The following is a 16,012-nucleotide window of genomic DNA, read 5'->3' on the forward strand; positions in this document are numbered from 1 at the left end:
AAGTGTAATTCTGAATTGTGGACTCGACTTCATCACTTTGCCTATTAATCAAACCGTGAGCAATGGTTCACTGAGCACTTCCTATTGCTTCCACTAGATGTCCCCAGTCTTTTCACAGTGGTTTGAGCCTTATACAGTCGAAACTCAGTGAATGATACGCGTTGGAAATTGGTCACAGGGGATGGGCCATCACCATTATGACGTCGGCGGCCCTGTCTACCCCCACCTTTGGAAGTGTTTCAAAACACTCTGCAATCGTCCCCGTCAAATCTTATTGGCTCTCTTGGTGTTACAGGCCCTGAAGATTAATGTTTTACAACGTTTGACATGTTTGAACGAACCTAGAGGAGGGGAAAAGTACATTTTCCTAAACTTCTGTCCCGCGCACGTCGGAAGATTTGGAGATAGCCCTAGGACACGCTACCAACAGCAGGCTAATGGAACATGAATTATGGACTTTTTCGACCGAAAATACATCTGTTGTGGACCTGGGATTCTGAGTGCTTTCTGATGAAGACAACTAAAGGTAGGCGATTATTGACAATATTATACAAGATGAGATGTGACATGCGATTGTTCCAAGATGGCGCGGCGCTAGTATTCCAGGCTCATTTTCTGAGTATCGCAAAGTGTGATTACCCAGTAAAGTTAATTTAAAATCTGGTATGACAGGTGTTCTCAAGAGATATTCATCTATAAATGTTAGATTGACAATATAAATTAAAAAAATTGTTTTCGAATAGTAATAAATGGAATTATGCACTGTTTCCCGGGACGCATTTGAGGGGAAAATAGTTAGTCAACTCAGACGCCGATGTAAAATACTGTTTTTATATATAAATATGACCTTTATTGAACAAAAGAATGCATGCTGTGTGTAACATGATGTCCTAGGTGTGTCATCTGATGAAGTTTGTAAAAGGTTAGTGCTGCATTTAGCTGTCTTCTGGGTTTATGTGACATTATATGCTAGCTTGAAAAATGGGTGTCTGATTATTTCTGGCTTGGTACTCTGCTGACATTATCTAATGTTTTGCTTTCGCTGTAAAGCCTTTTTGAAATCGGACAACGTGGTTAGATTAAGGAGATGTTTATCTTTCAAAGAGTGTATGTTTGAAAAATTTGAATTTTGACATTTATTTGGTTTCAAATTTGCCGCTCTTGAAATGCACCTGCTGTTGATAGGGTGCACCACGGGTGGCACGCTAGCGTCCCACATAGCCCCAAGAGGTTAATGATTTAGCAATGTAAGTAACCAGACAGCAGACAACTTGTGACCACTGTGAAACTGATAACAGGAAGAAGGTCTCCCCACCCAGGGAGGGGAGAAACCTTTAGGCTTGCAGTAGATTATGTAACATGGGGCAGGATATGATAAGCAATGTATGAGATGGAGAAGACTTGTAAATAAGCATTGACAGTGTTAAAGAAGAGGAGGGGCATTTGTAAGGGGTATGACATATGGTATGACCAAATGTCAGGTATAAAAGGCTGTGTACATTGTATGATATTCAGAGCTCTCGTAAATAAACATTCTGACAAATTGTAGCTTGGCTCTCCGTCTGCGTCATTCAACCAGAATTTTACACCCTCTGGGGGGCAGACAGAGTAGTTTGATTGAAGTTCGGTTTATGAACATTGGGAACAGAATTCCCATGACAGAAGGTAGAAACTAAGGCCTGTAGGACCTGCCTTGTTGATAGTGTTGTTAAGAAGGTAGAGCAGGGCTTTATTATGGACAGACTTCTCCCCATCTTAGCTACTGTCGTATCAATATGTTTTGACCATGGCAGTTTACAATCCAGGGTTACTCCAAGCAGTTTAGTCTCCTCAACTTGCTCAATTTCCACATTATTCATTACAAGATGAACAGGTGAGCAGTACGCGTCTATGAAATGAGAGCATGAACAGTGTGAGGACCGTTAAAGCGTCTTAGGGTTAGGGGGCAGTTTTCGGAAGTTCGGAGAGTCTGGCGAGCCCAAAGTAAAATGCCTGTTACTCAGGCCCAGAAGCTATGCATATAATTGGTAGATTTGGAAAGAAAACACTCTGACGTTTCCAAAATTGTTCAAATAATGTCTGTGAGTATAACAGAACAGATATGGCAGGCGAAAACCCGAAGAAAATCCGACCAAAAAATAAATAAAATCACAGGCTCATATTTGTAAAGCTATTGAAAACTCCTATGTCCATCACCCAGATTGCAATTCATAATAGCATCCACTAGATGTCAACAGTATTTATTCAAGGTTTTGAGGCTTCTATTTTGAAAAATAAATAAATATTTACACTTTCAGTGAGCTGACTGCTTGGGTCACATCAGTGTTTTTGCGCGCGATGGAGAGGGTCCACACTTGCGAATTTGGCATTCCTATTGAACACAGTACTTTCCGTATGAAATATTATAGTTTATTTACATTTTAGACAACCTGAGGATGATATAGACACGTTATTTGACTTGTTTGGACGAAATTTACTGGTAGCTTTTAGAACTTCTTTGTCTGCACGTTGAAGGAGTGGATTTCTGAAGTCATGGCGCCTGCTAAACAGACTATTTTGGGATATAAAAGAAGGACTTTATCGAACAAAACGACCATTCATTGTGTAGCTGGGACCCTTGGGATTGCAAACAGAGGAAGATCTTCAAAGGTAAGTGATTTATTTTATCGCTATTTGGGATTCTGTGACGCCTGTGCTTGTTTGGAAAATATGTTGTTGTGGGGTGCTGTCCTCAGATAATCGAAAGCTATGCTTTCACCGTAAAGCCTTTTTGAAATCTGACAAAGCAGTTCGTTTGCCAAGATTCTAAGCTTTTAAATGATGTATGACACTTGTATTTTCATGAATGTTTAATATATTTCTATTTTGAATTTGTTGATCTGCAATTTCACCGGATGTTGTCGTAGGTGTTTCGCTAGCGGTCCTCGAGCCCTAAGAGTTAAAAAAACCATGTGCCCTGATTTAGTTAAAACTGGTTCCATCAGATCCCTTACAAAACCTTTTACAACTGATTCATCACTGTCATACCTTATAGGGTCCAGAGTTTTCCTGGTTAGGTCAACAGATAAGGACAAACTCTGGGCCCCAGGGCAAAAAAATTCCCCCCCCCCCCATTCTGGAACCTATGGTTGCCACCAGTCTGCTTGCCGTTCTCAGTTATCGTCAGGTACTGTATGTGGATGATCAGGGCTTTATTCAGAAAAAGTTTCTTGGGCTACTTTGATTTGCCAAGTGGGCGAGATGTGAATTCCGTGTTTATCTTCATGGACAAACTTGTTGTTCAAACCTACGATGGCTCAGCTTCAAGGGAACGTATCTGCTATTTTTACATTTTCATTTTAGTCATTTAGCAGACGCTCTTATCCAGAGCGACTTACAGTAGTGAATGCATACATTTCATACATTTTTTTTTCTCCGTACTGGTCCCCCGTGGGAATCGAACCCACAACCCTGGCGTTGCAAACACCATGCTCTACCAACTGAGCCACACGGGGGGAGTTATGTGTATGTCCAGCTGAGTCCCCTCCTGTTCCATGGTTTAACAAGCGATGAACACTCCACTACCATTGTCAACTAACTCCTCACATGAACTGGAAGCCATGTCTCATGTGGCCCACTCATCCACTGGCACATTGAATGTTTCCTCTCCATGCACGGTGAGGGAACCCCTGTCAATTTTTCTCTCATTACTTTATGTAGAGTCAATCACAAACACAATCACATTATTACACATCCATGATTTGACCCCTTGCTTGGACTAACTCATTCTTAGCTCTTTTGTCTCACTGTGTAGTGTTTTTGTGTTATTGTCTTCCCAGTCAAATCCTGTCCTGCACTGGTCAAGCCTCTGAACACTTCAACTCATGCCTCATACCCTCATTCAATCACTGCTGTGATCCCTTCCCAAAATGGTGTAAGTAGCCCTCTCATTCCTATTCCCCATAATATTGTACTATAAGTGTCTTTATTAAATGCTTTAGGTTAAAATAATTACTCTTTGACGAATTTTGAAACACATTTTGACGTCTCTGTGCGTAACGCACCTATACTGTGGGTCTCCCATCCTCCTCAACAACAGAAATGTCTAATAACGTCTAATACAATTCATCATTAATAATTCTGCAAGTTTTCTGTGTTCATTAGCCTGATTCTACTCACTGTGGTAGTGTGGAAGTGTTCAGCTGTATTATTTGGCCTGTGGTCCTGTTGTCCACAGTCCCATCGGTGAAGATAATGTCTTAATTGAGCTTCTTGTCTGTGACTGAGATACGTAATCTGCACATTTACTAAAACGTCAGCTCTCATCTCTCCCAATGTTCTCAATGTCAAACCATGAAGGCCGGGTAGTTTTTTTTCATGATTGCAACCCAGGTCATTTTAGTCGGCTGGCCCTCGCTACATATTCGTCGCCAGACCCACTGGCTCCAGGTCATCTATAAGTCTTTACTAGGTAAAGCTCCGCCTTATCTCAGCTCACTGGTCACGATAACAACACCCACCCGTAGCACGCGCTCCAGCAGGTACATCTCACTGTTAATTCCCCAAAGCCAACACCTCCTTTGGCCGCCTTTCCTTCCAGTTCTCTGCTGCCAGTGACTGGAACGAATTGCAAAAATCGCTGAAGGCGGAGACTTATTGCTCCCTCACTAACTTTAAACATCAGCTATCCGAGCAGCTAACCGATCGCTGCAGCTGTACATAGTCCATCTGTAAATAGCCCACCCAATCTACCTACCTCATCCCCATATTGTTTTTATTTACTTTGCTGCTCTTTTGCACACCAGTATCTCTACTTACACATCATCATCTGCTCATCTATCACTCCAGTGTTAATCAGCTAAATTGTCATTACTTTGCTACTACGGCCTATTTATTGCCATACCTCCTCACGCCATTTGCACACACTGTATATAGACTTTCTTTTTTCTGTTGTGTTGACTGTACGCTTGTTTATTCCATGTAACTCTGTGTTGTTGTTTCTGTCACACTGCTTTTTCTTTATTCTTGGCCAGGTCGCAGTTGTAAATGAGAACTTATTCTAAACTGGCCTACCTGGTTAAATAAAGGTGAAATAATAAAAATAAAAAGATCCTATATCATAATGAATCAGATTACATGGAGAGATGGGACTGATCCTAGATCATAATGAATCAGATTACATGGACGGGGGGGACCTGATCCTAGATCATAATGAATCAGATTACATGGAGAGGGGGACCTGATCCTAGATCATAATGAATCAGATTACATGGAGAGGGGGGACCTAATCCTAGATCATAATGAATCAGATTACATGGAGAGGGGGGACCTGATCCTATATCATAATGAATCAGATTACATGGAGAGGAGGGACCTGATCCTATATCATAATGAGTCAGATTACATGGAGAGGAGGGACCTGATCCTAGATCATAATGAATCAGATTACGTGGAGAGGGGAACCTGATCCTAGATCATAATGAATCAGATTACATGGAGAGGAGGGGGGACCTGATCCTTGATCATAATGAATCAGATTACATGGAGAGGGGGGGACCTGATCCTATATCATAATGAATCAGATTACATGGAGAGGGGGGACCTGTTCCTAGATCTTAATGAATCAGATTACATGCTGAGGGGGGGACCTGATCCTAGATCATAATGAATCAGATTACGTGGAGAGGGGCGACCTGATCCTAGATCATAATGAATCAGATTACATGGAGAGGGGGACCTGATCCTAGATCAAAATGAATCAGATTACATGGAGAGGGGGACCTGATCCTAGATCATAATGAATCAGATTACATGGAGAGGGGGGACCTGATCCTAGATCATAATGAATCAGATTACATGGAGAGCCGGATATATATAATATACCCTACTATTTTTTTATATTTAATATGCCATAAACTATTGTTTTTTTTAACAGTTTCATTAGTTCATTGTAATTAACTTAATCATTATGACACACCCCTCTCTATTGTCATTGGTTGCACTAATTGCACTGTTTGTCTACATAACCTGGCTCAAGTATTGATGACATCACCCTGAAGAAGGCACAGTGATGCTGAAACGTTGGTAAATACCCAATAAATTGCTGGGAGTTTATATATGGAGTGTGGGATTCTCTTTATTTTGATAGTTTATAACTCTTATGTATGTGCCATCTTTTTGTGTTTTTCAGGCAGCCTGGGAAAGAACTGAAAAAACTCACTAAAGAGTCAAGACAGAGATACCAGAAAGACCCAAGAAGACTTGGACGCAGCATCAGAGGACAGAGAGGGATGTTCAGAACTCACTCAGTCTGGTCAGTTGGTGAGGGTAGACTTGGAGGCTGCTTACCTGACATGGAGGAAGTCCTCCCTCCTCTCCCCTACCTTCACTATACCCCCTCCTCTCCCCTACCTTCCCTATACCCCCTCCTCTCCCCTACCTTCCCTATACCCCCCTCCTCTCCCCTACCTTCCCTATACCCCCTCCTCTCCCCTACCTTCCCTATACCCCCCTCCTCTCCCCTACCTTCCCTATACCCCCTCCTCTCCCCTACCTTCCCTATACCCCCTCCTCTCCCCTGCCTTCCCTATACCCCCTCCTCTCCCCTACCTTCCCTAAACCCCCCTCCTCTCCCCTACCTTCCCTATACCCCCTCTCTCCCCTACCTTCCCTATACCCCCCTCCTCTCCCCTACCTTGTTTGTGATTAGGTTAGAAGAGAATGACTCCTCAACCCAAGAGGTCCTGGAGCAGCTGTGATCAGGATAGAAGAGAATGACTCCTCAACCCAAGAGGCCCTGGAGCAGCTGTGATCAGGTTAGAAGAGAATGACTCCTCAACCCAAGAGGCCCTGGAGCAGCTGTGAGAGAGCATCAGTGTTGAAGCATTTGGGGAAATTTAAAGAAGGTTTCCTGGTAAAGAGGATTGACTGTTACGTAAAGGGTCAGAGCCACTGAGTGGACAAAATATTAAGGATACCTTCCTAATATTGAGTTACGCCTGGTCAGTTTGTCATGGAAAGAAAGGTGTCCTTAATGTTTTGTGTTAATTACATAATAATGATACATTTATGGATTGTTTTATGTAGCCTATTGTTTTCTATTTATTCAACCTGCCATCTACCCACCTGGGGATTGAGGGTTATGAGAGAACCCCCACATCACTAGCTTCTCTTTATTCAACCTGCCATCTACCCACCTGGGGACTGAGGGTTATGAGAGAACCCCCACATCACTAGCTTGCATGTTTTGCAGTCTTGTAAAGATAAGGAGGGTTCGACTGGGAGGCAGGTTGGCATTTATTGTTATGAATCTTGTCCTGGAGGCAGGTTGGCATTTATTGTCATGAATCTTGCCCTGGAGGCAGTTCAGCAAAGTATCCCCTAGCTGGCACAGGCACAAAGTAATACAATCTGATTTTAATCCTAACCTCAACCCTAACCACACTGCTAATCCTTCCCTTAAATTAAGACCATAAAACAACATTTTCCACAGCCAATTCTGACTTTGCAGCTGACATATCTAGAGGAAATCGCACAGTTCTGCCTCCAGGTCAAGATTCATGACAAACGTCAACATGAGACAGGGAGAGGCAATGTAAAAATCAATAACAAAATTGTTTTCACAATTAACATGCTTTTTCTTGTTTCAAGTATGTTTTATTATGAAAAGTACAATATAACCATGTATACTTGTACAACTATGGAGCGTATGTCCACATATAATTGTACAATTTGTTTTTCCAACATAAAAGACAAGAAATGATCACATTGGTATTTTAACAGTGTTATTGTAAGAGTTTAAATGTTTAAACAGAGGATACATCTAAAACAGGATAAAACAAGTGCAGTATGTTGTGAGAATGTTACTTTAACGTCGACTCATAACGTCACACTATAACTTCATGGGAGTCTTGTGGAAAGACTGCATGTTGTTTTGGGTGGATTGAGTGACGTCTTCATCAACATTTTGCTGAATATTCCAGTAATATTTTCACCTCTTGTCGGCTGCAGACATTCATAAGGAGTTCCAGTAGTTTATTTGCCATTTGCAGGTATTAAAAGTAATACATACATTGTAATTCCTTGTTGGAGCTCTCTCACATACAGGACAGTACATACCAGAGGAGGCTGCTGAGGGGAGGACGGCTGATAATAATGTCTGGAACAGAGTGAATGAAATGGAACACATGGAAACCACGTGTTTGATACCATTCCACTTATTCCACTCCAGCCATTACAAGCCTGTCCTCCCTAAATAAGGTCCCACCAACCTCCTGTGGTACAAACACAAACAGTAAAATATATAATAAAAAATGCAAAGTGGTAAAAGATCAGAAAATATTACAAGCCTGTCACGTGTGAGTGTCCATTGTGTGAGTGTCCAGTGAGTGTGTTCAGTGTGTGTGTGTGTGTTCAGTGTGTGTGTTCAGTGTGTGTGTCAGTGTGTGTGTGTTTGTGTGTGTGTGTGTCAGTGTTTGTGTGTGTGTGTGTTTGTGTGTGTGTGTGTCAGTGTGTGTGTGTGTGTGTGTCCAGTGAGTGTGTGTGTTTCCAGTGTGTGTGTTTCCAGTGTGTGTGTGTATTTGCCCAGTGTTTGAGTGTATGTGTGTTTGTCCAGTTTGAGTGGGTGGCCAGCGTGTGTGTGTGTGTGCCTAGTGTGTGTGTTTGTGTCCAGTGTGTGTGTGTCCAGTGTGTGTGTGTGTCCAGAATGTGTGTGTGTGTGTGTGTGTGTCCAGTGTACGTGTTCAGTGTGTGTGTTGAGAGTGTGTGTCTATTTTGTGTATGTCCAGTTTGTGTGTGTGTCCATTTTGTGTCCAGTGTGTGTGTGTCCAATTTGTTTCCAGTGTGTGTGTGTTGAGTGTGTGTATATCCAGTGTGTGTGTGTGTGTGGTGTGTGAGTGTGTTGGGTGTGTGTGTTCAGTGTATGTTTATGTGAGTGTGTGTCCCTTTTGTGTCCAGTGTGTGTGTATCCAGTGTGTGTGTGTATGTGTGTGTGTGTCCTGTGTGTTTGGTGTGTCTAGTGTGTGTGTGTGTGTGTGTCCAGTTTGTGTCCAGTGTGTGTGTGTGTGTGTCCAGTGTGTGTGTGTGTGTGTGTCTGTGTCCAGTGTGTGTGTCTGTGTCCGGTGTGTGTGTGTGTGTGTGTGTGTGTGTGTGTGTGTCCGTGTCCGTGTGTGTGTGTGTGTCCGTGTGTGTGTGTGTGTGTCCAGTTATTATTTCAGGGACACTGAGGAGTCATAATGAACCCCAAATCCTGGATAGAGGGGCTCAGTGAATGTGGAGGTGAATGTGATCAGGTGGGTCAGTGTGTCAGAGGAGGCTCTATAGAAGGACAGAGTGCCGGCTGACCAGTCCAGATACACTCCTACTCTGTGGGATCTGGAGGAGGGGACGTCTATGGTAGTGGAGTTATTATTATACCAGGCAGAGTAACTGTTGTCAGAGCAGAACAGACTCCAGGACTTGTCATTGTATCCAAGACAACAGTCCTTAACCTCTCCTCTCCTGTTGATTCCTTTATATGTCACTCCTATATCAGCCCCCATTATCCCACTCCACTCTACCTCCCAGTAACAGCGCCCAGTCAGACCCTCTCTACACAGCACCTGTCTATAGTCCTCAAATCTCTCTGGGTGATCAGGATACGGCTGCTCCTCTGTCCTACATGTCACCTTTCTGTTCTCCGCAGACAGAGAGAGGCGTCTGTTTACTGTGTTTAGGTCCAGTGTGAGATCACAGACATCTGATGGATGAAACCAGACACAATATTAGAAATCATCATCATTCACATTAGAATGTTAACTCACTTTTCACTAATTCATTTAATGTAGATGTTTCTAGGTATCAAAAGGAGAAGTTAAGGTAACTTGAGACTTGTTGAATGATCATATGTTATACTGTATGGTAATATAAAACACAAAGCAACTCTTTGTAAACGTTGGTGTCCCTGATTTCTGCTTCTGTAGAACTACAGCTGATATTTAATATGACCAAGTCAGTAATGATGGTGGTCTTTGACTTAACTTGAATTAAGACTTATTCTTAGTCATATTCTTCACAGCAGTCAACACTCACATTTTCTAAGTCCAGGTTTCATTCTGTTCTCTCCACCATGTTCCACACTGTAGCGGTAAGCAGAAGAACAGACAGTCATTGAGGGATACACCTGAACTCTCACACACACACACACAGCATATAGCTATGTCCAAGTGGTGGTCAGAATGTGTGTATTAACTAGCCTGAAAAGTCAAACATGTCTGATATGAACATTGACATAAACCCTCTACATACTTGAGTTTCTCCAGTCTGCAGTGTGGATCCTCCAGTCCAGCAGAGAGCAGTCTGACTCCTGAGTCTCCTGGGTGATTGTAGCTCAGGTCCAGCTCTCTCAGGTGTGAGGGGTTTGACCTCAGAGCTGAGACCAGAGAAGCACAGCCTTCCTCTGTGACTAGACAGCCTGACAGCCTGCAAAGAGTCAAATCATATTAAAACCACACTGATATTCTTTGGTGGTGAAAATAGTGGCAGTATATTTCTTCAACATATTCAGATATATCAGTCATGAAACCTTCCATATCTATTCAGAAATGAATGTATCATATTATAAATGACAAATTATCAATGTGTTACCTGCAGATAGAAACATATATAGTACAAATATTTGAGTAGACTGACCAGACCAGTTTAAAAGCAGTATCAGTCAAAAGACAGACAGTGAGGTATCAGATTTAGATTGTATTGAGTATACAGTCCACACCATATCTATTTTGACAGTGAAGATAACAATTTAAATGTGGTTCTAAACTCTAACATTTTGGATTTCAGATCAAATGTTTCATATGAGGTGACAGTATATAATGTTACCTTTTATTTGAGGATATTTTCATACATATCTGTTTCACCATTTAGAAAAATGAAAGCACTTTATGTATCTAGTCCCCCCATTTAAAGAAGTCATATGTTTTCTGACCAATTCACTCATAGTGGCTTAAAGTAGTCACAAGTTGAGTATTTGATCCGATATTCCTTGAACGCAGCGACTACATCAAGCTTGTGACTCAAACTCGTTGATTGATTTTTCAGTTTGTTTTGGTTGTGTTTTGGGTTGTGTTTTGCCCAATATTAAAATGGTGGATGGTGTAACGTCTGCTTCCAGCTCACACTCTCAAACACGTAGATCCCCCTGAACGCAGCTCACTCTCCAGATCCCAGTCACCTGAATTCTGATCACCTGTTCACACACCTGTATGTCATTATCAAACTCTATTTAGTTCAGTTCTTTGCACCCCCATCATTGTGATGTAATGTTTGATTTGCGACACACGGCTATTCGGAGCGCTGAGTTTCCTTTAATTTACTCCTCCCGTGTATGATAGTTTTTGCCTGCCTCCCTGCCTCCCTAACGACGCCTTTTGCCTATTCCCTGCCTGTACCTTAGCCCATTGGATTTCCTGTTATCAACCTATTCCCTGCCTGTACCTTAGCCATTGGATTTCCTGTTATCAACCTATTGCCTGATCTCCCGGACCACGGCCTTTTCCCTGCCTGTTGCATTTTTGGACCCTTTTTGATCTTCTGCCTGCCCCTGGACCTGTGGTCCTTTACAATAAACACCTGCTGAGCCCTGCACTTGAAACCAGCTCTCTGTCTCCCATCGTGTTCATTACAGATGGTGACTGGAGTCATTTTATTTATAAGTGAGTAGATAACATGTTTCTAAACACTACTAAAAGCATCCTGATGATGCCATGATTAAGAAAAATCATGAATGAATCATGAATAATAGTGAGAAAGTTACAGAAGCTACAATAAAACATGCTAACCTCTCACCATTACCAATAACAGAGGCTACAACAAAACATGCTAACCTCTCACCATTACCAATAACAGAGACTACAGCAAAACATGCTAACCTCTCACCATTACAAATAACAGAGGCTACAACAAAACATGCTAACCTCTCACCATTACCAATAACAGAGGCTACAACAAAACATGCTAACCTCTCACCATTACCAATAACAGAGGCTACAACAAAACATGCTAACCTCTCACCATTACCAATAACAGAGGCTACAAGAAAACATGCTAACCTCTCACCATTACCAATAACAGAGGATACAACACAACATGCTAACCTCTCACCGTTACCAATAACAGAGGCTACAACAAAACATGCTAACCTCTCACCATAACCAATAACAGAGGCTACAACAAAACAGGCTAACCTCTCACCATTACCAATAACAGAGGCTACAACAAAACATGCTAACCTCTCACCATTACCAATAACAGAGGCTACAACAACACATGCTAACCTCTCACCATTACCAATAACAGAGGCTACAACAACACATGCTAACCTCTCACCATTACCAATAACAGAGACTACAACAAAACATGCTAACCTCTCACCATCACCAATAACAGAGGCTCATTCCTCATTATTCACAATTAATTCCTGATTATTCATAATCATGGTAGCATCCACATGAATGTAGAAGTGTTCAGAAACATCTATTCTTACTGACAATACAAGTGAAGTGACTCCAAAATGACAGGACATTATTCACCATTCAGTTTCTATTAGGAAAAACATCATCCAAAACACAACCAAAACAAACTGAAAAATGAATTCAACAAGTTAGTAGAATCACAGGCTTGATGTAATCACTGCAGGCATGGAATATGGGACTAAATACTAAACTTATGATTAAATAAATTTGTCAAAATAATTAAGACTTCTTCAAATGGGAGAACTAAACTCAGCAATAAAAGAAACGTCCTCTCACTGTCATTTGCGTTTATTTTCAGAAAACTTAACATGTGTAAATATTTGTATGAACATAACAAGATTCAACAACTGAGACATAAACTGAACAAGTTCCACAGACATGTGACTAACAGAAATGGAATAATGTGTCCCTGAACAAAGGGGGGGGGTCAAAATCAAAAGTAACAGTCAGTATCTGGTGTGGCCACCAGCTGCATCAAGAACTGCAGTGCATCTCTTCCTCATGGACTGCACCAGATTTGCCAGTTCTTGATGTGAGATTACCCCACTCTTCCACCAAGGCACCTGCAAGTTCCTGGACATTTCTGGGGGGAATGGCCCTAGCCCTCACCCTCCGATCCAACAGGTCCCAGATGTGCTCAATGGGACTGAGATTTCGGGCTCTTCGCTGGCCATGGCAGAACACTGACATTCCTGTCTTGCAGGAAATCACGCACAGAACATGCTGTATGGCTGGTGGCATTGTCATGCTGGAGGGTCATGTCAGGATGAGCCTGCAGGAAGGGTACCACATGAGAGAGGAGGATGTCTTCCCTGTAACGCACAGCATTGAGATTGCCTGCAATGACATCAAGCTCAGTCCGATGATGCTGTGACACACTGCCCCAGACCATGACGGACCCTCCACCTCCAAATCAATCCCGCTCCAGAGTACAGGCCTCGGTGTAACGCTCATTCCTTCGACGATAAACGCGAATCCGACCCTCACCCCTGGTGAGCCAAAACCTCGACTCGTCAGTGAAGAGCACTTTTTGACAGTCCTGTCTGGTCCAGTAACGGTGGGTTTGTGCCCATAGGCGACGTTGTTGCCGGTGATGTCTGGTGAGGACCTGCCTTACAACAGGCCTACAAGCCCTCAGCCCAGCCTCTCTCAGCCTATTGAGGACAGTCTGAGCACTGATGGAGGGATTGTGCATTCCTGGTGTAACTCGGGCAGTTGTTGCCATCCTGTACCTGTCCCGCAGGTGTGATGTTCAGATGTACCGATCCTGCGCAGGTGTTGTTACACATGGTCTGCCACTGTGAGGACGAACAGCTGTCCATCCTGTCTCCCTGTAGCGCTGTCTTAGGCGTCTCATAGTACGGACATTGCAATTTATTGCCCTGGCCACATTTGCAGTCCTCATGCCTCCTTGCAGCATGCCTAATGCACGTTCACACAGATGAGCAGGGACTCTAGGCATCTTTCTTTGGGTGTTTTTCAGAGTCAGTAGAAAGGCCTCTTTAGTGTCCTAAGTTATCATAACTGTGACCTTCATTGCCTACCGTCTGTAAGCTGTTAGTGTCTTAAGGACCATTCCACAGGTGCATGTTCATTAATTGTTTATGGTTCATTGAACAAGCATGGGGAAACAGTGCTTAAACCCTTTACAATGAAGATCTGTGAAGTTATTTTGATTTTTACGAATTATCTTTGAAAGACAGGGTCCTGAAAAAGGGATGTTTCTTTTTTTGCTGAGTTTTGATGCCGAAAGTGCTTTCATATCTAAAACGGTAAAAAATACAGTCTTGGCCAAAAGTTTTGAGAATGACACAAATATTAATTTTCACAAAGTCTGCTGCCTCAGTTTGTATGATGCCAATTTGCGTATACTCGAGAATGTTATGAAGAGTGATCAGATCAATTGCAAATAATTGCCAAGTTCCTCTTTGCCATGCAAATGAACTGAATCCCCCAAAAACATTGCCACAAAAGGACCAGCTGACATCATGTCAGTGATTCTCTCGGTAACACAGGTGTGAGTGTTGACGAGGACAAGGCTGGAGATCACTCTGTCATGCTGATTGAGTTCGAATAACAGACTGGAAGCTTCAAAAGGAGGGTGGTGCTTGGAATCATTGTTCTCCCTCTGTCAACCATGGTTACCTGCAAGGAAACACGTGTCGTCATCATTGCTTTGCACAAAAAGGGCTTCACAGGCAAGGATATTGCTACCAGTAAGATTGCACCTAAATCAACCATTTATTGGATCATCAAGAACTTCAAGGAGAGCGGTTCAATTGTTGTGAAGAAGGCTTCAGGGCGCCCAAGAAAGTCCAGCAAACGCCAGGACCGTCTCCTAAAGTTGATTCAGCTGCGGGATCGGGGCACCACCAGTACAGAGCTTGCTCAGGAATGGCAGCAGGCAGGTGTGAGTTTTTTGGAGGATGGCCTGGTGTCAAGAAGGGCAGCAAAGAAGCCACTTCTCTCCAGGAAAAACATCAGGGACAGACTGATATTCTGAAAAAGGTACAGGGATTGGATTGCTGAGGACTGGGGTAAAGTCATTTTCTCTGATGAATCCCCTTTCCGATTGTTTGGGGCATCCGGAAAAAAGCTTGTCCGGAGAAGGCAAGGTGAGCGCTACCATCAGTCCTGTGTCATGCCAACAGTAAAGCATCCTGAGACCATTCATGTGTGGGGTTGCTTCTCAGCCAAGGGAGTGGGCTCACTCACAATTTTGCCTAAGAACACAGCCATGAATAAAGAATGGTACCAACACATCCTCCGAGAGCAACTTCTCCCAACCAGTCAGGAACAGTTTGGTGACGAACAATGCCTTTTCCAGCATGATGGAGCACCTTGCCATAAGGCAAAAGTGATAACTAAGTGGCTCTGGGAACAAAACATCGATATTTTGGGTCCATGGCCAGGAAACTCCCCAGACCTTAATCCCATTGAGAACTTGTGGTCAATCCTCAAGAGGCAGGTGGACAAACAAAAACCCACAAATTCTGACAAACTCCAAGCATTGATTATGCAAGAATGGGCTGCCATCAGTCAGGATGTGGCCCAGAAGTTAATTGACAGCATGCCAGGGCGGATTGCAGAGGTCTTGAAAAAGAAGGGTCAGCACTGCAAATATTGACTCATTGCTTCAACTTCATGTGATTGTCAATAAAAGCCTTTGACACTTATGAAATGCTTGTAATTATACTTCAGTATTCCATAGTAACATCTGACAAAAATATCTAAAGACACTGAAGCAGTAGACTTGTGAAAATTAATATTTGTGTCATTCTCAAAACTTTTGGCCACGACTGTATATGTATGAATACCTTTAAATAAAAGGTGACATTCTGTACTGTCACCTAATATGAAACATTCGATCTCAAATCCAAAATGCTGGAGCATAGCACCACATTTAAAACTGTAAGCTTCACTGTCCAAACATATATGGTGTGGACTATGTGTGTCTGGTAAACACATGTGGATCTGGTGAACAGTTATCACTTGTTGACCAACTACAGGAATACTGACCTCAG

Source organism: Salmo salar, unplaced genomic scaffold (genome assembly GCF_965601325.2).
Source record: "Salmo salar unplaced genomic scaffold, fSalSal1 ptg000838l, whole genome shotgun sequence".
In the NCBI taxonomy this organism is placed as follows: Eukaryota; Metazoa; Chordata; class Actinopteri; order Salmoniformes; family Salmonidae; genus Salmo; species Salmo salar.